Here is a 23062-nt window from a genome sequence, read left to right as displayed (position 1 = left end):
CGAGGGTCTAGGAAGAGGGAACCCAAGGTTACAGAGGCGAGCAGAACGCGAGGAGCACCTCCTGCGCAAACTCCTCCGCCCGCCACTCGGTACCGCCACACCGCACCGCCAGCCCGCGGGCTAAGCGGAAGGCAGCGAGGCTCAGGGCCCGGCCCAGGCCGGCGCATGCGCCGCAGCCCTCTCCGCTCCCGGCCCCCCTCCCCTCCCTCATCCCGGCGGGTCTGGGGCGGCGGCGGCGGCGGCGGCGGCGGCGGCGGCGGCGCGGTGACGTCAGGGCGTTGGGGCAGCTCCTGTGACAGACGGAGCTGGAGCGGCGGGGCGGCGGCGGAGTCCGGCGGCTGAGAGAGCGAGTGAGCGAGCGAACGAGCAGCGATCCCAGGGCCCAAGGAGCGAGAAAGAGGAGGAGGAGCGCTCGGGCGCGAGCGAGAAAAGCCGCGAGCGCCAGGCTTGGGCTCGAGCCCCGGAACGGCTGAGGAGCCCGCCCGCTCCCCTCCCCTCCCCCTCCCCGGGACCGGGCCCAGCGCGCCATCCTCCCCCTCCCTCCTTCCCTCCCTCCCTCCTTCCTCCCTTCCCTCTCCCTCTCCCCCTCCCCCGCCGGTGGATGGGAGTGAAGGACGGAAGAGGCCCTGCGGAGGCGGCGGAGCAGCGCTCCGGTAAGGCGGCGAGGGGGTCTGTGCCCTCCCCTCTGTCTTCTCTACGGCGCTCGGGCGGCTGCGGGCCGGGCCGGGCGGCCTGACGAGGTGGCTGCGCCGGTCCCCTCCCTCCCATTCTCCCCTCCCCCTGCCGCCGCCGCCTCCTCCTTCTTCTTCTCTCCTCGCTCTCAAAATGGCGGCCGCGACGGCCGTTGAGTGAGAGACACGGGAGGAGGGGGGACAGGCCGGGGAGGGCGCTGCCCTCGCTCCCCTCCTCCCCGACCCGGCTTCGGGGGGTGCCGGAGCCGCCGCGACTCCACCCGCGGCCCTCCCCGGGAAGAGATCGCCCTCCTCCCTCAGTGACTTAGCAAGAAAAGTATTCTTGGGTAGGAAGGGCGTGGAGAGCAGGTCGCTCTCTGATCTTGGGAAAGGGTTTGGCGCTCTTCTCCCTGGCCGCGCAAGGCGAGGGCCGCAGCCCCCACCCCACCCGTGGTCGGCGGCTCGGGGACCGTGCTCGGCTCCGCGCGGCCTGGGCGCCCAAGGGCCTTCAGGCGTTGCGTCCCCCACCTGTCCTTAGGATGGGGTTGGCCTGAGGAGGACGGCCCACCCCTTCCCTGGTCCCTCGTGCGGCGGTCCAGCCTCTGCACCCGCTGGAGAGCGGTCCGACCCTCGGAACCATCCGCCGCATGCACCCACCGAATCGGGCAGGTTTTTCTTTTCTGCCCCTGGCTCCTGAGACGGGAGTTGCCTTTTGACGTTGTAACACAGCTTCGAGGCCCTCAGCCCTTCCTCTTCATCTGATCTCCCCACTCCTTTAGGAAACGCAGTGCCGCCTTTAGTCTCCCAGGTGAGAAAATAGAAAATGTCCTTGAGGTGGTGGGCAGATTTTAGCTCTCTCAGCAGTAGAGAAGAGGAGTAGGTTTTCAATATTTTAGATAAGAGAGCAAGGTGCCTTGGCTTTATTTGTTTTTCCACCTTTCTTCAGTGACTTAGCAAGAAACTCCCTGGGAGGAGGGCAGGAAATTTTCTTTTGGGGTTGGCGTTTGGGTCCAAATTACATCAGTCCTTTGGTTAAGAATTTGTGCTTTTGAAGAGAAGAACCAGATTTGTGGTTTCATTCTCAATGGGCGATGTCATGCCAAGGTCCCCCCCCCCCTTCCTTAAGAGGCATTCGGGAGAGAATAAAGATATTACTGTTATCCCGACCTCTACTTTAACACATAGTCCTCAAGATTCATAACGCTTTAAAGGCTAAACAAAAAATTTATGCCATTTTTGGTAATTCTATTTTTGTTGGGAGGTGGGTTGTTTTGTGTGAATTTCGTTTTGAGTCTAGGGCGGAGGAGAGAGCTTGGGCCTTTCATACCAGTAATGTCATCCCTCCTCCTTTGCCACAGTAGTATTTGCTTAAAATTTTTTTTGTGTGTGTGTGTTTTTTCTGCAGCAGGGCTTGATTACTGCAGGGTTCAGTCTTTTAATCAGGAAAATTTCCTGCCTGAGTATGTCGGCAGTGATATAATGTTGAATAAAAAGCTTTTACTTAAAAAAATTCTGATTTGCTTCTAAGACATCAGCTAGCTTTTAATATCTCATGGGTATCTTTCAAGACACAGTTTTCCAAAATAACTGGCAATTGCAAGTTGCAGTTTTTATTAAAGCATAAGTGTAATCTGTATTTAGGGTGATTTATTCTTTCATGTTCTATTATAAATGATCATTGTTTGGATTGTTCAGAAGGGGAGGATCTCTTAAAACAAATTTGAAGCTGTTATTTTTTTTATAAATCAGAGAAAGGAACCCAATTTTTCACCAGATACTCCTGTATATATTGATTTTGTTAGAGATAACCCTATTTTGGTACCCATCCCCTCCCCTTTTAAAAATGGGCTAATATTTGTGGATGCTGTGAACAGCCATTGAGCTGAGGAGACTGGGTGGAGTAAGAGAGCAGAAGCTGTGAAATGCTAGATTGCCCTTTCATAGCATTTTTCTTTTGCTTATGTTTTGTAAGGTTATTGGATACTAATTGGTGCTACAACAAAGGTATTTCTCTGTAGTAAATTTTAAAATCTGATGTTTTTAGTTTCCAACATTTTTGCAATTGGGGTAAAAAGCAATGTCCCTGCTCTAAAGCAGACACTTATTGTCTCTCTGTATTTGTGTATACATACACACACACACACATATATACAACCCGTGTTAATGTTTTTTTTTATTGTTTTAGTCAAGTAAATGTAAGTTAATGAATGCAAAAAATATTGGGCAAGAAATAGCAATAGAAAATATGGCAAAAATCTAAGAATACTATAGATGTTTTCTTTTACTGTAGTTTGCATTGGAACAGTAAATCTGATTTTTTAATAATATCAAAGATGAGTAAAAAAGGATAAGATAATTTGTGTAAAAGGCTATTTATAAAGGTTTTCTTCTTGTGTTGTCCCTTGAAAGGGACCTTTTGTAAGGTACTACCACAAGAGAGGGTAGGTCACTTTAATGTCTTCCATCAAGCATTCATGTGAATAGACATCTTCAAAAGAATGTCAGATTCATATGGTAAATGTGATTTTGATGAGACTTAAGACTGTTTGTCAGTGTATGATATATTTTCACACTTTTGTTATTTTTAATGTGATTAGAAGGTAGAAGGGTTCATATGGTGAGGAATGAGTAAGGTAGAGAATGATAATTCACTGTTATGTGACATATTCCCATCCTAGTATTTGAAGGTATAGAAGTGCACTAAGAGCGGTGATTTTTCAGTAGACTATTCATTGATCAGGAGCTTAAAATAATTTGACTTATGAGAGCTTTAGTTCCAAATATGTATCTGTGGATGTTTCTGATACACGTGACAGGATCTTTTGCTTAATTTGGAGATCAGTTTTTAAAATTCTTCATAATCCTATATTTATAAAACTTTTAATGAGATTGGGATAGATTTCATTTTTTTAGTAGAATTATTTGGTATGTATTTTTCCAGTTAAAATAACTTTAGAATATAAGAAATTTGGAGATGTTTCTGGAGGGGAAGAATCAGTATCATAACTTTTCTTTTTCTAAGCTAGAACATCCATGTTTCATTGTCTCTATTTTTTCAATGTAAATGTTTCCCTTTTGTGTACTAAGTAATATGTATGTCAATACATACTACACATACACACACATATACGTGCATGTATACACCTTGTGGCTCATATTTTAGGTATTCAAGAAAAAATAGGACCTTACTTTTTGTTTACATATGGCTCACCTTACTCACAACTTGTCATCTTAATAAACAAGCCATAGAAACTATGGAAGTTGACAACAGTATGGCGGTGTCTTTAAAAAACAGACTCAAAGCAAAATCTTAGGGCAATCAGAATGAATTTTCCAATTCTTTCCCTTGAGTTCTACAATAGTGAGTCACATACTCTTTTGCCAAAGGGACTTAAGGCTCAGTTGGTTTTAAACTGAGCTGGCCAATGTCTGCTGTGGTCCTAGAAGAGATTTTTTTATTCATGTCTAAGTCTCTATTTTGAAAATATTTCATTATGACAGGTAACCTGTTTTCATGTATGTTGGAAAGAGAAATAGTTAAATGTGAAGTGGAAATTCTTTGTCACTGTTCTTAAGTCTTCTACAGTAGGACTGTAATTGTTTTTACTTAAAATGTTGCTCTATTTAAAATAAAACTAATGGTATGCAATGAGTTCTGAAAAGATAAAGGGAAAAAAAAGATGAAAACCTGTTCTCCTGAAGTTGTTTAGCTGTAGAGTGAATCTTAGTTGTAAAGGCCAGGTGTTTTGAGAAATCTGTATTCATGAAGAAAAATGTTATAATATATGAGCCTAATAATGAACTGCAATTAAGGCTTTTTGGATTGTTTTAGCTTTGTTGCTGGTTTGGCATGACATTTTCAGGTAGTTATTTAAATAGAACCTTGGTTTATGTGTCTAAACTCCTATGTGTATAATTTTTAACCTTGCCATGGCAGTTAGATATAACTGATATTTGTGAAATGCTTTATATTCGTGGATGCAGGCATCATAAGTGCTTATTATTTTGATTTATTGTTTTCTCTTTAAAAGATGGTGGCTTTTGGTTGAAATGTCCCTAGGTAGGATTGATCTGTGCATTAAGGATATTTCTGGAAAGGTATCCTCTAAAGTTACTGTCATTTAACAGTGTCATAAACATTTCTCTGGAACTTTGTAAATATATTGAATGTGGTACTCATTTTCATTTGTTCTGCTACTTTTGGAGGCAGATTTGTGTTTTTATGGGTGAGAAAACTAAAATTTAGAGAATGTCTTTCCCTAAGGTCACATGTTGGGGTAGCAGCTAGATTGAGGTAAATATAGGAATTTAACCACTTGGGTATTGCCTTGCATGATTTCTTATTCTTTTGACAAAATGGACCCTTTTTATGACTATTCTTGTGTTTGTGAATTTCTTCCTTTTCTAAAATGGTGAAAGTCCATTAGCATTTATTGTCTGCATCATTTAAATTGGCATTTATTAACATACAGTCTTGTATTGTTAACTATTTTGCTTACATAACGCCTTAGGCATTTGAGTAGGGACTCCCAGAGAGTGCCTGATACTGCTTTACAGAAGTATTAATAAGTAAATAAATACTTGTTGCATACATGCTGGTAGTATTAATAAGCAAGTGTTAATAAATTAATGTTAAGTATTAAATTAATATTTAAGTAAATATACATAAGTTGTATTAATAAGTAAATAAATATTTGTTGTAATAGATTGAATGCAGGGTTATGTGAAAGGAAATGTGCTAAGCTATAGCTCTTTGTAATAGCTGACTTCCAGTGATCTTTCAGGAATTGAGGTGAAGGAGGGAGAAGTGTTCATACTTCCTTTAAAGGGATTTTATGTTGTTCCAGGGAACAGGGTCACACTCCCGACATACCTGTCAGGGCCACAAAATTCTCATCCATAAGAACTGAATTAACCCACCTGGACGCATTACGTTTGCATCTTGTAATTATTTGTTTTTTGCATTTTTATTATGTGTTCTTTGAGCTCTTACGTGTTGACAAGAATTATTGACAGTTAACTAAGGCTGTTAACAAATTTTCTGAGAGACTGTCTTTTGATAACAGTGAAATTAAGAATCTGGGAAATTTTCAAGGACTTTAATTTTTAAATGCATAGAAAATTTTATGTTTATTAAGATTTTGCATATTGATTAATCCACTTTAATAAGTCTATGGCAAAGATAGAAAGATGTTTTGTGATATTAGTGTTCTGTATGCTTAAGGCATATTTTATTCATCTTTCCATATTTGTTTTTATTTTATCAAAAATAGGCTGACTGCAGGATGCCTGGCTGGCTCAGAAGAGTGTGTGACTCTTGATCTCGGGTCATGAGCTTGAGCCCCACATTGGGTGTAGAGATTACTTAAATGAATAAATAAAATAAAAACTTTAAGAAAAAATATGCTGACTGCCAAAAAAGGGAAGATGAAGATGAGTCAGTTTTATTATTTGGTTTTTTGTTGCTAATTTTTATTTTTTAAGCCTTATCACAGAAAACAGATTAAGCTATTGACTGAAACCATATCTGAATATTTTAGTAGTCCTAATTCCACAATTTGCCAGCTATGTTCTTTGAGCAGCAGCTTCAGTTTTCTTATCTATAAGTGGATAATGTTGACAGTATCTAACTCAGAATAATGGCTACTATTGAATGAAGAATGGCCTATAAATCCTTCAGTAAATGATTTTTTTTATTGTTAGAGACTTTTTAAAGGAGAATTTAACATGCAGTTAATCAAATAAGTAGTCAATATATTAATATAGTAGGTTTTTTTTTTTTTTTAAGATTTTATTTATTTGAGAGAGAGAGCATGGAATGGGGGGGCAGAGGGACAAGCAGACTCCCTGTTGAGCAGGGAGCCGGATGCCAGGTTTGATCCCAGGACCCTGAGATCATGACCTGAGCCAAAGTCAGACACTCAGCTGACTGAGCCCCCACAGGGACCCCTTAAGTGTATTTCTTTTTTTTTTTTTTTTTTTGATATTTTATTTATTTATTTGACTGAGAGAGAGAGAGTGAGAGCAGGAACACAAGCAGGGGGAGTGGGAGAGGGAGAAGCAGGCTTCCTGCCGAGCAGGGAGCCCGATGCGGGGCTCGATCCCAGGACCCTGGGATCATGACCTGAGCTGAAGGCAGACGCTTAACGACTGAGCCACCCAGGCACCCCCCTTAAGTGTATTTCTTAAGAATTAATGTTAGGGATTTTTTTTTTCTCTTTGGTATTCGTTATGTGTATCTGAAAACCAGTGATGTGTTCATAGTTTTTTTTTTTTAGGATTGTATGTATGTATGTATGTATGTATGTATGTATGTATATTTAGAGAGGCTTGTGCAGAGGGAGAGAGAGAATCTGAAGCTGACTCCACACTGAGTTTGGAGCCTGATGCAGACTTGATCTCACCGCCCTGAGATCATGACCTGAGCCCAAATCAAGAGTCCCACACTCAACCGACTGAGCCACCTAGGCACCCCTCAAAGTTTCTTAATAGGCAAAGAGTGCTATGTAAATGAGTGCCAAATGGAATAATTCTTTTTTTTTTAATGTAAAAGTATGTTGCAAATAAGCATTTTATTTAAACTGTAAAGTATGGTTTACATCTTTAACAATCAGAACATTTTTGTACTTTTAAATATTATTAATTTAATTTAAATTAATTTAAACACATTTTTCCTGTGTTTTTTTTAATAAAGTTTTGTTGTTGTTGTTGTTTTAAGATTTTATTTATTTATTTGACAGAGAGAGAGAGACAGCAAGAGAGGGAACAGAAGCAGGCTTCCCGCCGAGCAGGGAGCCCGATGTGGGGCTCGATCCCAAGACCTGGGATCATGACCTGAGCCGAAGGCAGATGCTTAACAGCTGAGCCACCCAGGTGCCCCTAAAGTTTTTATTTTGGAATAATTTTAGATTTACAGACAAATTGTGAAGATAGTGCGGAAAGTTCATACACCCTGGACCCAATTTTCCCCGTTGTTAACATTTTAATTTTTGAGGTACATTTGTCAGTCTTTGTATTTACTGTTACTTAAACTCCAGACTTTATATGGATTTGACTAGTTTTTCCATTAATGTCCTCTTTCTGTTCTAGATCCAGCCCAGGGTACCATATTACATTTGGTTATGCCTCTTCTGGCTTGTGACAGTTAATTGGTTCCTTGTTTCTCATTACCTTGACAGTCTTGAGTAGTACTCGTCAGGTATCCAGTAAGATGTCTCCCAAACTGGGTTTGTGTGGTGTTTTTTCAATAGACTGGGGTTAAGGGATTTGGGGAGAAATACCACAGAGGTGAAGTGCACTTCTCATCATATCATGTCTAGGGCTATATGATACACACAAAACATCCCTGGTGGTGTTAACCTTCATCATTTAGTTGATATAGTATGTGCCAGTTTTCTCTACCCTAAAGGTATTTTTTCTTTCTCCTACTTTATCCTTTGGAAGCTAGTCAAGTTCAGTGTTTAGGAAGGGGGCAGTGTTTACATGTGTTAATTGGAGTTCTTCTGTAAAATAGATTCATCTCCTCTCCCCCATTTATTAAAACAATTTACATTTTTGACTATCAGAAAAATTTTGTTTAGAATCTTAAATATTAAATCAAATAACCTAAATTTTGCCTGGTTTTCTAAACAGTATTGTAACTATAGTTTGGAAACTAAAGATCAAAGAAAAATTTTGAAGAAATATATTTAAGTGTATTATATATCCCTCTAGAAATTATTCTGAGAGTAAAGTTCAGTGTTGGGATTTTAGAGAAGAGCTCCCCATTTCTCCATTTGGGGCTTGTTTAGAGGGAGACTGCTGTGACCTGAGAAGCAAAGCAAATAGGGTATCTTAGTCATTGATTCTTTCCTAGTATTTGAATATTCCAAATAATAAATTTTAAATAGTGCAGCAGAAAACAGAACATTTTGACTGATTAGACTCTTACTTTCAAAACAGAACTGGTAAATCCATGTCCTGTCCTAAAAGATATTATTTCATATTAAGGAGAATTTATAATTTGAGAGTAAGATTATTTTTGAGAATTGCAGTTACTACATTCTTTATATCTTGCCCTTCCATTGTAACACTTATATAGAGACTTGCATTGGTTTTCTATTAAAAAAAAAAAAAAATCCTGGGGCACCTGGGTGGCTCAGGCTCTTGATATTAGCTCAAGTCTTGATCTCAGGGTTGTGAGTTCAAGCCATGCGTTGGGCTCCATGCTGGGCCTGGAGCCTACTTAAAAAAATAAAAATTAAAAAATAAAAATTTAAAAAATACCCAACACCATTAGATATATTTCTCTTCTAAATTTTCATCAGTTTTTTTGGTTGTTGTTTTTTTTTTAGAGGTGCCTGGGTGGCTCTGTCAGTTAAGCGTCTGACTCTTGTTTTTGGTTCAGGTCATGATCTCAGGGTTGTGAGATCGAGCCCTGCCTTGGGCTCCATGCTCAGTGGGGGCTGTTTGAGATTCTTTCTCTCCCTTTCCTCTTGCACTCTCACTCTTTCTCTCTAAAAACAAATCTTTAAAACAAATAAATTTTCATCAGATTTTCTGTCCAGCAGACACTTAATTTAGCTAAATTGTATCCCAAGTACTAAGGATACAAACATGATTGTCAGTCCCTGCCCTTGAAGGTCTTAAAGTATATAAACACATAATTTAATATGCAAAGGTAGCATAACACTGCTATAATCAAAATACGTACTTGGTGTGATGAGGGCCCAGACTGTTCAAGGAAGTCTTCACAAAGGTGTTGAACATTTTTGAAGAAATCCTGTCACATTGTTTGGGGTTCCAGGCAGAGGAAGTGATTTATACCCAGTCTCATGAATACAGCTTGGTTGGTGAGGAAAGTTCCAAGTAGTTCAGTATGGCTGGGTTCATGAGTTAGTATAGAGGAGTTGATCTGGCCTGATTACCTTGATCTGGCCTGTAAAGCAGGGTGTTAATGGACCATCTTCATCAGAGGTAGGTTTTTATCTGTTAAAAATGTAAATTTCCAGGCTCCATCATAGACTTAAGAAAGAGTTGAAGCAGGACCAAGGTTGGGGAAGGTTTTTTGGTTATTGTTGTTTGTGTGTGTTTTAACTGGATAACCAGTTAGGTGTACTGGAGACTTGAGTCCTAAAACACTTGGTGTTTTTTTGTTTCATATGTCTGCCAGTGTAATTAATAATAGGAAATTTTTGTTTCTTATTGCTCACTAACCTTATGAAGCATTAAAAAATTGATTCTGTCATCGGGATGTATTCAGTGCAGTCTGTTGTAGGAACCATGATGAGGTACTAGAAGGTGCTCCAGACTGGGGACAGCAGTAGAATCATAAAGGTCACAAAGTGGGGAGAGGGAAGACCTGACCTACATTACATGATGCTCAGTGTTACTGGAGTGTGAGCAAAGTGGGACCTGATTAGAAATGAGACTTGAAAAGTGGGCAGGGATCAGATACTCATCAAAGGCCTTATAAACTATTTTGAAGCATGTGGACTTTAGGAAGTAGGGAGGCATCATAGTTGAGTGATGAAGAGCCCCACCTATGGAGCCCAGGTGCTGGGTTCAGCTTTCAGCTCTGTTGCTTACATAACTGTGTTATCTATATTTTACACACGTGTGTGCATACACACACGTGCACACTATATAAAGGCTAGTTACTTAAATTCTCCTAAGGAGTTATGAGGAGTAAATGAACACTTGTAAAACACTTAAAAGCAGTGACTAGCATATAGTAAGTGCTATATAAATATTAAGTAAAAAATAGGGGGCCGAGGGGCGCCTGGGTGGCTCAGTCGTTAAGCATCTGCCTTTGGCTCAGGTCATGATCCCAGGGTCCTGGGATCGAGCCTTGCATCGGGCTCCCTGCTCTGCGGGAAGCCTGCTTCTCCTTCTCCCACTCCCCCTGCTTGTGTTCCCTCTCTCACTGTGTCTCTCTCTGTCAAATAAATAAATAAAATTAAAAAAAAAAAAAATAGGGGGCCGATGAAGGTTTTGTTTTTAGGTAGAGAAGTGATATGGTTAGATTATATCTTAAATAGATGGTTCTGCAAGCTGTGTAGAGGATAGATGTTAACAGCCCAAGACTGGATTTTGGCAGACCTGTTGAAATTAGTCCAAGTGAGAGATGATGGTGGTATGCATAGACAAAAGAATAATCCAACAAATGTTGAGGAGGTAAACTTGGCAGATCAAAGTAATCGGTTATAGAGGAATAAAGTCAAGAGTCAAGATTGACTCCCACATAAAGTATTATTTCTAACATTTCTAAAGCAGTACTTTTTAAAGTACTTTTGATCTTAGATATTCTCTGTGCTAGTGGTATTTGAAGCTTTGGGGGTATATTGTGATGGTTCCATAAAAATGAGAACTAATGGCCTAAGATAGTTTTTAATTTCTCTAGATTAATAGGCCATTGTTTTTTTCTAGGTAGAGATAAATTTCTCTTTAAGGATATACTGTTATGGGGGCATTGTTAAACGTCTGCCTTAGGCTCAGGTCATGATCCTAGGGTACTGGGATTGAGCCCTGCCCGCATTGGGCTCCCTGCTCAGCGGGGAGCCTGCTTCTCCCTCTCCTGCTCCCCCTGCTTGTGTTCCCTCTCTCGAGTTCTCTCACTCTGTCAAATAAAGAAAATAAAATCTTTAAAAAAAAAAGAGAGATATACTGTTATGCAGAAAACTCTTATTTAGGTCAATTCCAAAGAGCCAGAAGGCTTGAATAATAATTTTGTTAGGTGTTTTTTATGTTATATCTTTATGTTGAGATTTATGATTATAAAGATAATAGCTAGCACCATGGCGTAATAGTTTAAAAAATTTTGAAGTGACTGTTTAATCATTAAAAACATTAAAACTTGGGCGCCTGGGTGGCTCAGTCGTTAAGCGTCTGCCTTCGGCTCAGGTCATGATCCCAGGATCCTGGGATCGAGCCCCGCATCGGGCTCCCTGCTCGGCGGGAAGCCTGCTTCTCCCTCTCCCACTCCCCCTGCTAGTGTTCCCTCTCTCGCTGTGTCTCTCTCTGTCAAATAAATAAAATATTAAAAAAAAAAAAACACATTAAAATCTGTTAATTCTGTTATATCCAATTTTTTTCATTGTTTATGAAAATATGGTAATAAACCTTAATAGCCAGAATATTTAATCACTTATTCATTTCTTGGGTAAACCTTAGCTCCCTGCTCCCCTCTCTATTTCTAGATTTGTTAGATTGGGGGGGCTATTTTATTATTACTATTATTGTTATTATTATTAATTCCAGTATAGTTAACATACAGTGTTACAGTAGTTTTAAGTCTAAGGATTTGTCAGATTTTAAGAATGCTTCTTTGTTTTTACCATTCAAATGGTTTTATAAAAAGGGGGGGGGAAACTTGATTGAAAATAGAACTTTTGGATTTGAATTTTCTCTAGATTCTTAGTGATATAATTAAATGGATAGGAAATTTAATATCCTTATGTAGGTTTTTTTTTTTTTTCCTCCTTATGTAGTATTTAAAATCTGGGTCCTGGATTATAGTGATATACATTATGTATGATATCTGTCACTTAGGTATTGCAGGGCCATTAGGTAGAGGAAATAGCAACATGCACAGATACAAGCATGAAGAACTATTATGTGTATGCTGGAAAGTAGTTGGGCAGAGGGGATTTGTAGGTATGTATGGATATGAGGCTGCAAAGGTAGACTGATAGACTTTGTAAATTATATTCTGTATATATATGGTAGACAATTTGGAAGTCAACAAACAGTTCCAAGCAAAGATGAGCATTATGATCAGATGTGTATTTTAGATAGTTTTATGTGGGTGGCAGTGAGGGATGTAGATTGGAGTTTGGAGGTCACTTAGGAAACTTTTTCAGGAAAGAATGATTAGTGCTTGAAATAAGATCATGACGGTGAAGGTTACTGATGAGAGAAAGGTTTAGGAGGTAGATGTGGGATACTACATAAAGCAGCCAGATTAATTTTCCTGAACCACAGTTCTGAGAAGTCACTTTGCCAAAAATCAGCTTTTTACTGTCATTAGTGAGCAAAGGGCAAAGGGCATGCTGCTGGAAACATGCTATTTAATAGATACCAGCTTAAAACAGATTAGGTACTCAAGGGGTTTTCTTGTGTCCTGGCTCATCTTTTCATCCTTTTTCTTACTGCCTGCCATGTATCCTGTAATTCAGCCTTATGAAGATACTTCCTATTCCTTAAGGTGTTTTCACTGTGCCACTCCCTTCTCTTTTCCTCGGTGTATATTCTCACCTGTCCGTCTTTCAAATCTGCATACCAAATTTTCCTTTTCCAGGCAACTTTCCCTAATTTTTTTCATCTCAAAGAAATTTTCTTTTCTTCTCAGTTCATAATCTTATGGTATCTGTTACTTTCACTCTTGTTCTAGCTTACATCAAATTTTATGTGATGTATCAAATGAGTTAATGCATTTAAAGAGCCTAGAACAGTACCTGGCACTCACTAAACATTCAGTAAATGTTGGTCATTGTTATTAATGGTGATGATGAAGATGATTAAGATGAATTGATAATGGTAATAGGGCAGTCCACCTTTACTTTCTGCCATCTTGTGATGGCAAAAGTGATTTGTTCTTGTCCTTGGACACTAGGAGAGCAAGGGTCTCTTCTACTTATGTATGTAAAAGTGCAAAAGGTACTGTGCCATATTGCCATTTTTCGAAGTGAAATTACTGTCTCTTCATTATTCCTGAGCTCTGTTGAGGGAATTTAAAATGGCAGGCAGGCTCTTAACACTGATTGTCTCATTAAGTTTCACCACAACTATTTGAGGTGGGTAGTAGAACTCCTTTTATAAATGGGCAAATAGGCTTAGGAAATTTGAAAATTTGCGTAAGGTCACACAGTTTTTAAGTGGCCAGGTTGACATTTGAACCTCTACTATTGGACTCCAAAATTCTACATAGTAGGACTTCAAAAGTGTAGGATTTATTCCTTCAGTGCTTTCATCAGCTTGCTGTTGGAGGCCCTGTGATGGGACCTATACTCAGAATGCTTTTTTTTATTTTACATATCTCCAGTTTAATTTGTTATTTATTTTAATTATGGAATATATCGAACATGCAGGAAAAGTACTTGCAGTGATGTAAAAAAATCCACATAAACTACTACCAGAATTGACAGATGTTAACATTTTGTCATATTTGCTTTAGTTTGAGAAATAAAGCATTTTTGGGTGCCTGGGTGGCTCATATGGTTAAGCGTCTGCCTTCGCCTCAGGTCATGATCCCAGGGTCCTGGTATCGAGTCCTGCATCAGGCTCCCTGCTCCGCGGGGGGCCTGCTTCTCCCTCTGCCTCTCTCTGTCTCTGTTTCTTATGAATAAATAAATAAAATCTTAAAAAAAAAAAAAAAGGAAAGCAGGGGCGCCTGGGTGGCTCAGTTGGTTGGGCGACTGCCTTCGGCTCAGGTTATGATCCTGGAGTCCCGGGATCGAGTCCCGCATCGGGCTCCCTGCTCGGCGGGGAGTCTGCTTCTCCCTCTGACCCTCCTCCCTCTCATGCTCTGTTTCTCATTCTCTCTGTCTCAAATAAATAAATAAAATCTTTAAAAAAAAAAAAAAGGAAAGCATTATTGTAGTTGATATCCCTTTTATACCTCTTTCTAATCCGTTACCCCTCCCTCACTCTTCCTAGTGGTAAAGTTCCTCTTCAAGTTTGTATATATCCTTTTGTTCTGTTTTTATACTATAACAGTAAAGTATACATATACATATCCATAAACTATGTATGATAATTCTTAAAATATGGGCGCCTGGGTGGCTCAGTTGGTTAAGCGTCTGCCTTCAGCTCCTGGGATCCAGCCTTTCATCCAGGCTCCCTGCTCAGCAGGGAACCTGCTTCTCCCTCTCCCTCTACCCTTTCCCTCCCCCATGTTCTCTCTCAAATAAATTTTTCTTTTTATTAAAGATTTTATTTATTTGAGACCGAGAGAATGAGAGAGACAGAGAGCACATGAGGGGGGGGAGGGTCAGAGGGAGAAGCAGACTCCCTGCCGAGCAGGGAGCCCGATGCGGGACTCGATCCTGGGACTCCAGGATCATGACCTGAGCCGAAAGCAGTCGCTTAACCAACTGAGCCACCCAGGCGCCCTCAAATAAAGTTTTTAAACAAAACAAAAGAAAACAAAAAATAATGCTTAAAGGGCACCTGGGTGGCTCAGTCAGTTAAGCATCTGACTTTGGCTGGGATTGTGATCTTGGGTTCCTGGGATCAAGCCCCTACGTTAGGCTCCAGCTCAGTGGGGAGTCTGCTTGTTCCTCTCTCTCTCTCTCAGATGAATGAAATCTTTAAAAAACAATAATGCTTACAATTTATATGAATTATATACTGTATATTATTCTACAGATTTTTTAACCTAACAAAATGTTTTCTAGATATATTACTAATATGTAGATCTAGTTTATTTTGTTATATAAGGTTGTTTCTAAATTTTCATTACAGATAGTACTTCAGTAAACATGAAGCTGTCTGTAGATAACAAAGAATTATTTTTTATTTTTGCGTTGCAGAATTTATCCTAAGGTTAATTTAAATATTTGTTATTTAGTAATTTGTATGCTTTTAATTGAATAAATAGAATAGATCATATTGTTAGCACTGATATATATATATTTTTTAGACCATAAATTCTTAAATCTTGTTTTTCTTTCCGTCTCTTCAACTATTCAAAAACCCATATTAATCCGGTACTGAGCTAGGATTTACACACTGGTAGGCAGCCTTTAAGCAAAACCAAATCTGTAATTGCATTTCTCTTTCCCTTGCATCGTTAAAAAAATTCTTTTGTGTCAACATTCAAAAATTAGCTATTTTGCATAAAGTCTCCATTTTTGGATTATCCTGAAAAATTAGGAGCTCTTGCAACTGTGAGGCTCACATTTTCCCATGGCGGCAGTTGGTCCAGGCAGAGTTGCAGCTGCCCTCCTTTAGATGGGCATAAGCTCGCCAGTGAAACATTACAACCTTCCTTGCTTTTCTCATTTATATTACCTGCGTTCTCTGTAGACCTGTGTTTGTGATCTCTGCATTCTTGTATAAGTAGCTGTGAGGACACAGTGCAGGTGAAGATCAAAAAGATATTAAGACAGTTTGTAGGGGCGCCTGGGTGGCTCAGTCGTTAAGCGTCTGCCTTTGGCTCGGGTCATGGTCCCGGGGTCCTGGGATGGAGCCCCATGTCGGGCTCCCTGCTCGGTGGGAAGCCTGCTTCTCCCTCTCCCACTCCCCCTGCTTGTGTTCCCTCTCTCGCTGTATCTCCCTCTGTCAAATAAATAAATAAAATCTTAAAAAAAAAAAAAAGACAGTTTGTAATTCATGAAGTTCTGTACAATGCAAGATATTCACCTTTTTTTTTTTTTTAAGCTGTTATATAGACCCTTGTTCTAGAAAGGTTTTAAGCAGAGGGGTTGAAAACTGGTTTAATCTCCTCAACCATCCTACCTTTCAGCACTGTGTATTTATTAAATACCTTATCCACAGATTACAAGTGGATGGTCCAGGGTTTTCTTTTTAAGTTATCTCTACACCCAAAACAGAGCTCGAACCCACAACCCTGAGATTGTGTTGCACACTCCAGCACGCTCCAGTGACAGAGTCAGCCAGGTGCCCCAGGTGGTCCAGAGTTTGGGTCGCAGTCATGCTTTTTTCTGATCATTTTATTTTTAATTTTAATTTAACTTATATTAAAAACCCAGTTCTAGGGGTGCCTGGATGTTTTAGTCTGCTAAGTGTCTGACTCTAAAATCTTTAAAAAAAAAAAACAAAAAAAACCAGTTCTATCACTGTTGTCTTTTTTTCTAGCTGATTCACAGTTTTACCTGTTTAGTTTCTGTATTTGATTTGTAACCCTTTATTTAAGGCAGTTTATAAAGATGCACATACTACAAAATACCATAGATTAAAAGTGAAGAGAAAGGGGCGCCTGGGTGCTCAGTGGGTTGAGCATCTGCCTTCGGCTCAGGTCGTGATCCCAGAGTCCTGGGGTCAAGCCCTGCATCAGGCTCCCTGCTCAGCGGGGAGTCTGCTTCTCTCTCTCCCTCTGCCATTCCTCCTACTTGGGCTCTCTGGCTCTCTCTCTCTGTCAAATCAATAAATAAAATATTTAAAATAAAAAATGAAGAGAAAGAAGAAACAAACAAAGGGTAAGGATAAAATGTAATCAGAATCTAGGCCAAAAAGGTGTAGCACAATGTACTTGCTACAGGCAGAGCGCAAATTTAACTCTTAGCTTTCTATGAGCTAACAGAATGAAAAAACCTGTTATTTTCACAATGTTCTTATGATAAAAGTAAACTAGTTAATTCAGAAAGATAACTAACCACTGTCAGATTAGAATTTTTCATAGGGGTCTTCATAACGGGGATTATGTTTTATCATTACCCTCATCAACATCTCTAAGGTAGATGGTTGTCTAGTCTTTAATTACACTTAATATGGAAAGATCAACCACATGGGAAAGGCAGTCTGAAAATGTATGTAAATTGTCCTTTGTGGTCTGACCGATGGATAGAATTTCTCTCAACCCAGTCTTCGATACATACTGAGATTGATTTCTTTGGCAAGCACCTAAAGTGCAGATGTTCCGTACGTGAAATACAGACCATTTTTATGTAGGATTTAAATATTTTTGTGAAAACCTAGTTTACCCAGATAGAATTTGTGTGAGCGCTTGTAGCTTAAGATTCCTCTTAGAAAAAAATTTAAATCTGCTACACGACTGTCTTGTTTGAAGGTACACAGAGCATTATTTTTCCAGAATATCCCCAAATGGTAAAATCATTAAGAAATACACTTAAAAGAAAAAAGGGCCAATACACAACCCTGTTTTATGCTGCTAGAATTTGCCTCAGCAGAAGACCATTCCTATGGATCAGGATTCATGATAGTTTTTAGCATAGATTAAATGTAAGGAGGTATTGTTTTTTATTTATGTCTGTAATAGAGATGGTCTCTACCCTCAAGAAACATACTAAAATATGGCTCTGCCCCTTAAAGATAAGATTTTTTTCTTCATCTGTACTAGAACTACAGTTCTGTATCTTGTTACCTTCACTACTGAATCTTTTGAATTCAGTCAAAACCTAGTTTCTGATGACTCCTTGTGTTTGCCATCTTTAGCCTCAACTTTTCAGCAACACTGTATTTTCCAACTGCTTAAAGTAATTTTGCATTTGTCATGTTTTATTCAACATATTATTTTTCCTTCTTCCAAAACCTGCCTCAAAAATTTCTAATCACTTCTGTTTTTTTAGTCTTTTAGTTTATAAAGCTGACTTAGTCTTCAGCTTATGTTATATTCTTGTTATTGCCTTCTTTCCCGTCCCCTCCTTCCCACCTTACTTTTAAACTAGATTGTACTTTAATTTAGGGATAGATTGCATTTTAACCGTGTTTAATCTTAAAACCTCTTAGCACAGAGCCTAGCATAATAATCAATGAATGAATGAAAGGATATGTATAGCTCATATCTTCCAATTATATTCAACATGTATAAGTTTCTTATGGACAGGAACGATTTCTTAACATTGCTTTTATGTCATAGGCAGCTTTCCTATGTGCTGAGCTATATGGGACACAGATCTGTATTGTTGGGTTTGAATACTGGGTACCTGGAAGATCCTCAGTAAACAAATTGAATAATTGACACCAAGAATATAGTTCTGTTATCTGTTATCTGTTTCAGTGGAGGCAAACACTGCTATGGATAATAGCAAACTAGAAATCAGTTCAGACACTGAAATGTTTTCCAGTTGTGTTGTCATAATACCTGGGCAGTTGTCCTTGGATATAAACAGGGCATCTGTCTTTAGGACTAGAGAAGGTCATCTTCAAGGCCAAGAGCAGCAAGTAGTGGACTGTGTCCAAAAAAAAAAAAAAAATTCCACTTTTGCTTAATTGCAGTTTGACCATAAAAGCTCTTTTTTTCACATCATTCCCATTGCTCCATCCCAGTCCAGGCCTCTTTCATCTCCTACTTCCAGCTTTCCCTTGCTTTAATATCTCTTATGTATTATCTCCAAAACAATCACCATGAAATACCAATTTTAAAACCTTGCTCCCTTGCTTAAGAATTGTAGTGATTTCTGCATTGTCATAATGGACTATTTGCATTAGTTAGTATTCACCAAACCTTATCCCCCCCCCCCAAAAAAAAGGCACAAAATCTATCTTCGGGGTGCCTGTGTGGCTCAGTCGGTTAAGCGTCTGCCTTTGGCTCAGGTCATATACCAGGGTTCTGGGATGGAGTCCCACATCGGGCTTCTCTGCTTCTCCCTCTGCCCCTCCCCCTGCGCCTGCTCTCTCTTGTTCTCTCTCTCAAATAAATAAAATCTTAAAAAAAAAAAAGCGGTATATACACTGTTATTTGTGTGATTGGAAAACATTAGAAAACTTTTTTCTTGTGTTACAGCATTGGATTTGTGCATGTGTGTGACTTAGTTTTAACTTAAAACATCAGGCTTACAGGGCTGTTGTAGCTATGTCTGTCTAATTGTCACCTGAAAATGTAACATTTATAAGCAGAAACCGGAAAAGTAATACACATGTTAGAATGTAAAAAGGTCTTCAATTTTAAAGTTGTAGTATAATCAGTGTTCAGCCTTTAAAAAGAAAAAAATTATATTGAAACCAGCCCCAGGGAGCTGGACTTTGATTTTTGCCTACATTTCAAAATTTGAATTTTTTAGAATTTTAAAAAAGTAGAATGAGAGTAAAGTGATACAGTGCATCTTTAGTTCTGAGGACATAGTAGATTTTTATCTCAGTTTTACTATGATGCCTGTAGAAGTCATTTAGAAATATTTACTAAATACCAATTGTATGTTAATTACCATGATTTTTTAAAAAAAAGAATTACCATGATATTTGATAGAGATACAAGGAGGAATATGTCAAGGTTGGAGGCTTTGGAGGAGTGGTGTTGAGATATCAAGGCAGATAATTAGAGTGTAGTGTGAGAATTGTTAAATTATGTGTATATATACAAACAAGTATGAAATCACAGAGGAGGGAGTTACTCTGCTTAATTTTTTTGGTTAAAACTGTAAATAAATCCCTCAAGTTCTGCTATTTATGCTGAGAACTTTGCTAATACTCTTTAAATAGTATTGATAAGTATTAGGTTGAACCTGTGTAATTTCCATTATTGGCAATTTAATACGGTGAACCCTAATAGTATTTTGGTATGGCAATTAAAACAAAATAAAACACGGTTAATAACTTTTGCCAATACTTTTTTTTTTTTTAAAGATTTTATTTATTCATTTGAGACACAGAGATAGAGAGAGAGAGCGAGCATGAGCAGTGGGAGAGGCAGAGGGAGAGGGAGAAGCAGACTCCCGGCTGAGCCAGGAGCCTGATGTGGGGCTCGATCCCAGGACCCCGGGATCATGACCTGAGCCAAAGGCAGACGCTTAACCATCTGAGCCACCCAGGCGCCCCATTGCCAATACTTTTGACAGTTTTTGGATAACTGATGTCTTATTAAAATAAAGCCTTGAATATTGAATAAATGTGCATTTTGGAAAACATTGTAAAACGTTCGGCTTGGTTTCTCTTTTTTAAGAAGATAATATGTAGGGGCGCCTGGGTGGCTCAGTTGGTTAAGCGACTGCCTTCGGCTCAGGTCATGATCCTGGAGTCCCGGGATCGAGTCCCCGCATCGGGCTCCCTGCTCGGCAGGGGGTCTGCTTCTCCCTCTGACCCTCCCCCCTCTCATGCTTTCTCTACCTCATTCTCTCTCTCAAATAAATAAATTAAAAAAAAAAATCTTTAAAAAAAAAAGATAATATGTATATGAAAGAATTTCATTAAGTATAAATCGCTGTGCAGTTATAAATTATTTTATAATTGCTTTTTTTTTTTAAATCTTTAAATTTTTTTTTTTTTTTTAAGATTCCATTCATTTGCAAGAGAGACAATGAGAGACAGAGAGCATGAGAGGGAGGAGGGTCAGAGGGAGAAGCAGACTCCCTGCCGAGCAGGGAGCCCGATGTGGGGACTCAATCCCGGGACTGACTCCAGGATCATGACCTGAGCCGAAGGCAGTCGCCTAACCAACTATAATTGCCTGTAACTGTGGAAGTATAGTTAATTAATTTGGAAAGTTTTGCTTTGAAGGCTTGATTCCCTGCAGACATTTTTTGAGTGCCAAGACCCTATGCCTGGTTCTAGAGGCAAAGAAATTCAGTTCAGTGTTTGCCTTCTAAGGAGGTCAGTGTGGTACTGGAGATGGCATATATATAGTTACTTAGAAAGAATGTGCGACACAAGGTAGTATCAGTGATTTTTCAAATTTATCTTTTTTTTTAAGATTTATTTATTTGAGAGAGAGAGAGGGTGTGTGTGAAGGCAGCGGGGGAAGGGGCAGAGGGAGAGGGAGAAAATCCTTTAGCAGACTCCACTGCTGAGCGTGGAGCCTGAAGTAGGTCTTAATCCCAGGACTCCAAGATCATGACCTGAACTGAAATCAAGAGTCAGACTGAGCCACCCAGGTGCTCCTCAAATTTATCTTAAGAGTGGAAATTTTTCCCAAACAACCTTGTATGCAGAAACTCAATATATAAGCAGATCAAAAGAGAGTCTTGCCTACTTGGCCTCCTCTCTGTTCACATTCCTGCTGTTTGAAACCATTGGTGTGGGAGTCAAAAGCAAACCTGGTTTGAATCCTGGTCCTGCCAATATCCAACTGTTTGACCTTGGATACATGACTTCTTCATCTGTTAAATGAGGATATTAGTTTCTTTGTTGGGTATTGTGAGAATTAAACATTGTAGTAAAGAAGCCTAGCATGTAGTGTCAGTAAATGGTTATTAGGGTTATATATATATATATGTATACATGATACAGTAAGACTAAAATAGAGGGAACCTACCTCTGCAAAGGGGAGTGGGCTAGCCAAGGTGGACTTCACAGAGGTAGTGATAGACTGCTTTCAGGCTGAATCTTGAAGGGGAAAGGAAAATTGCAAAACATGGTAAGGGGAGTGTACCCAAAATAAAACATTTAATAATGAAGACTTGAACATGTGGAATGCTGCATCATTATACCCTTCTGGAGATAATGGCCTTACTCGTGTTCTAGGTAGCTTTTCCTTAGATTCTTTGACTCACATTTTAGTATTAGTCTGGGCCAGGCCAGGATGAGAATCACTAACTTTCTTTCGCTAATTGATTAACTAAAGGAAAAAAGTACTCTTAAACCTGAATTTGTAAGCTATGCCTTGGTTATCATGCAATGGTGCATTCATAGGCAGGTCCTTCCTAAATGCAGTTGCATTAGTGTGTTGGAAATTAGGATTCTTTATGTCCTCCTCTGAGGTCTTAGTAGGTAGGTAAGATGTTTTGTTTTGTTTTTTGCCTGAGATTGCAGTTAATAGGACTACTGCTATGGATAAATTGCAGGTAGGTATTTACTTTAGATTTTTGGGAAAGAGAGCTAGAAAGTTAGTTTCAAGGAAAAACTAATGATCATTATTGAATACTTTTTCTCCCTCAACAATGAAGGATTTTCCCTTTTTATAACAGATTTTAGACAAAACATTTCAGTGTGATAGGCTAATAGGGGAGGGGATATTAAACAAAATAGAGAAGATACAGAAAGAAATTAAGGTATAGATATATAAAATCATACAGCACTTCCTATGTACAGGTACTGTTGTAAGCACTTTATATGTAATCAACTCATTCAATCTGCTCAACAGTTCTGTGAAATAGATCCTATTAGTAAAAGTGGCCTGTATCAGTTAACTTCATTTGTTTGGTTAAGGGGGTTTGGAAATTATGACTGGCAAACCAAGTCCTGCCTGCTACTTCTTTTTGTACAGCCTATGAGCTAAGCATTAATTTTACAATTTTTAGTGCTTGAAAAAAGCAAAAGAAAATTTTGTAAACTTTTATAAAAAATTTGTTAATTTTATAAATTATCAATTTGTTAAAAAAAAGATTGCATGAAATTCAAAGTTCAGTTTCAGTACAGTTTAATTGGAACAGAAACACACCTGTTCTTTACATATTGTTTTTTTAATTTTTTTTTTTTTTTTGAGATAGAGTGTGTTTGTGTGTGAGAGCACAAGGGTCGGGACAGAGGGAGAGGGAAAGAGAATCCCAAGCAGGCTCTACACTGAGCTTGGAGCCCGATGTGGGGCTCAGTCTCACGACCCTGAGATCATGACCTGAGCCGAAATCAAGAGTCAGATGTTTAACTGATTGGCCATCCAGGCGCCCCTCATCTTTTTTTTAAGTTTTTATTTAAATTCCAGTTAACATACAATGTAATATTAGTTTCAGGTGTACAATATAGTGTATTGTACACCTGATTAAGGAGTACGCTGTATTCCTTAATCCCCATCACCTATTTAACATATCTCCCCCCCCCCCCCTTTCCTTCTGGTCACC

At 39.2% G+C, this 23062-nt stretch overlaps 1 protein-coding gene across 4 annotated transcripts in view; it reads left to right on the top strand.

Annotated features, from left to right (window-relative positions):
* Window positions 1–305: 305 nt before the first annotated feature.
* Window positions 306–23062, top strand: part of PAFAH1B1 (platelet activating factor acetylhydrolase 1b regulatory subunit 1) — an 87692-nt gene continuing 64935 nt past the window's right edge. For 2 of the 4 annotated variants that reach the window (XM_035027536.1, XM_035027538.1), the window contains exon 1: window positions 306–653. The gene's annotated coding sequence lies outside the window, so the exon portion shown is untranslated. Of the gene's footprint in view, window positions 654–852; window positions 1480–23062 lie in introns of those variants that run through there. The other 2 variants (XM_035027540.1, XM_035027539.1) reach the window with 1 other exon arrangement.

This window comes from Mirounga leonina, unplaced genomic scaffold (assembly GCF_011800145.1).
Source record: "Mirounga leonina isolate KUSES-001 unplaced genomic scaffold, KU_Mleo_1.0 Mir_200, whole genome shotgun sequence".
Lineage (NCBI taxonomy): Eukaryota > Metazoa > Chordata > Mammalia > Carnivora > Phocidae > Mirounga > Mirounga leonina.
The sequence above is the reverse complement of the archived record's forward strand: the minus strand, read 5'-3'. Positions and strand labels throughout refer to the sequence as shown.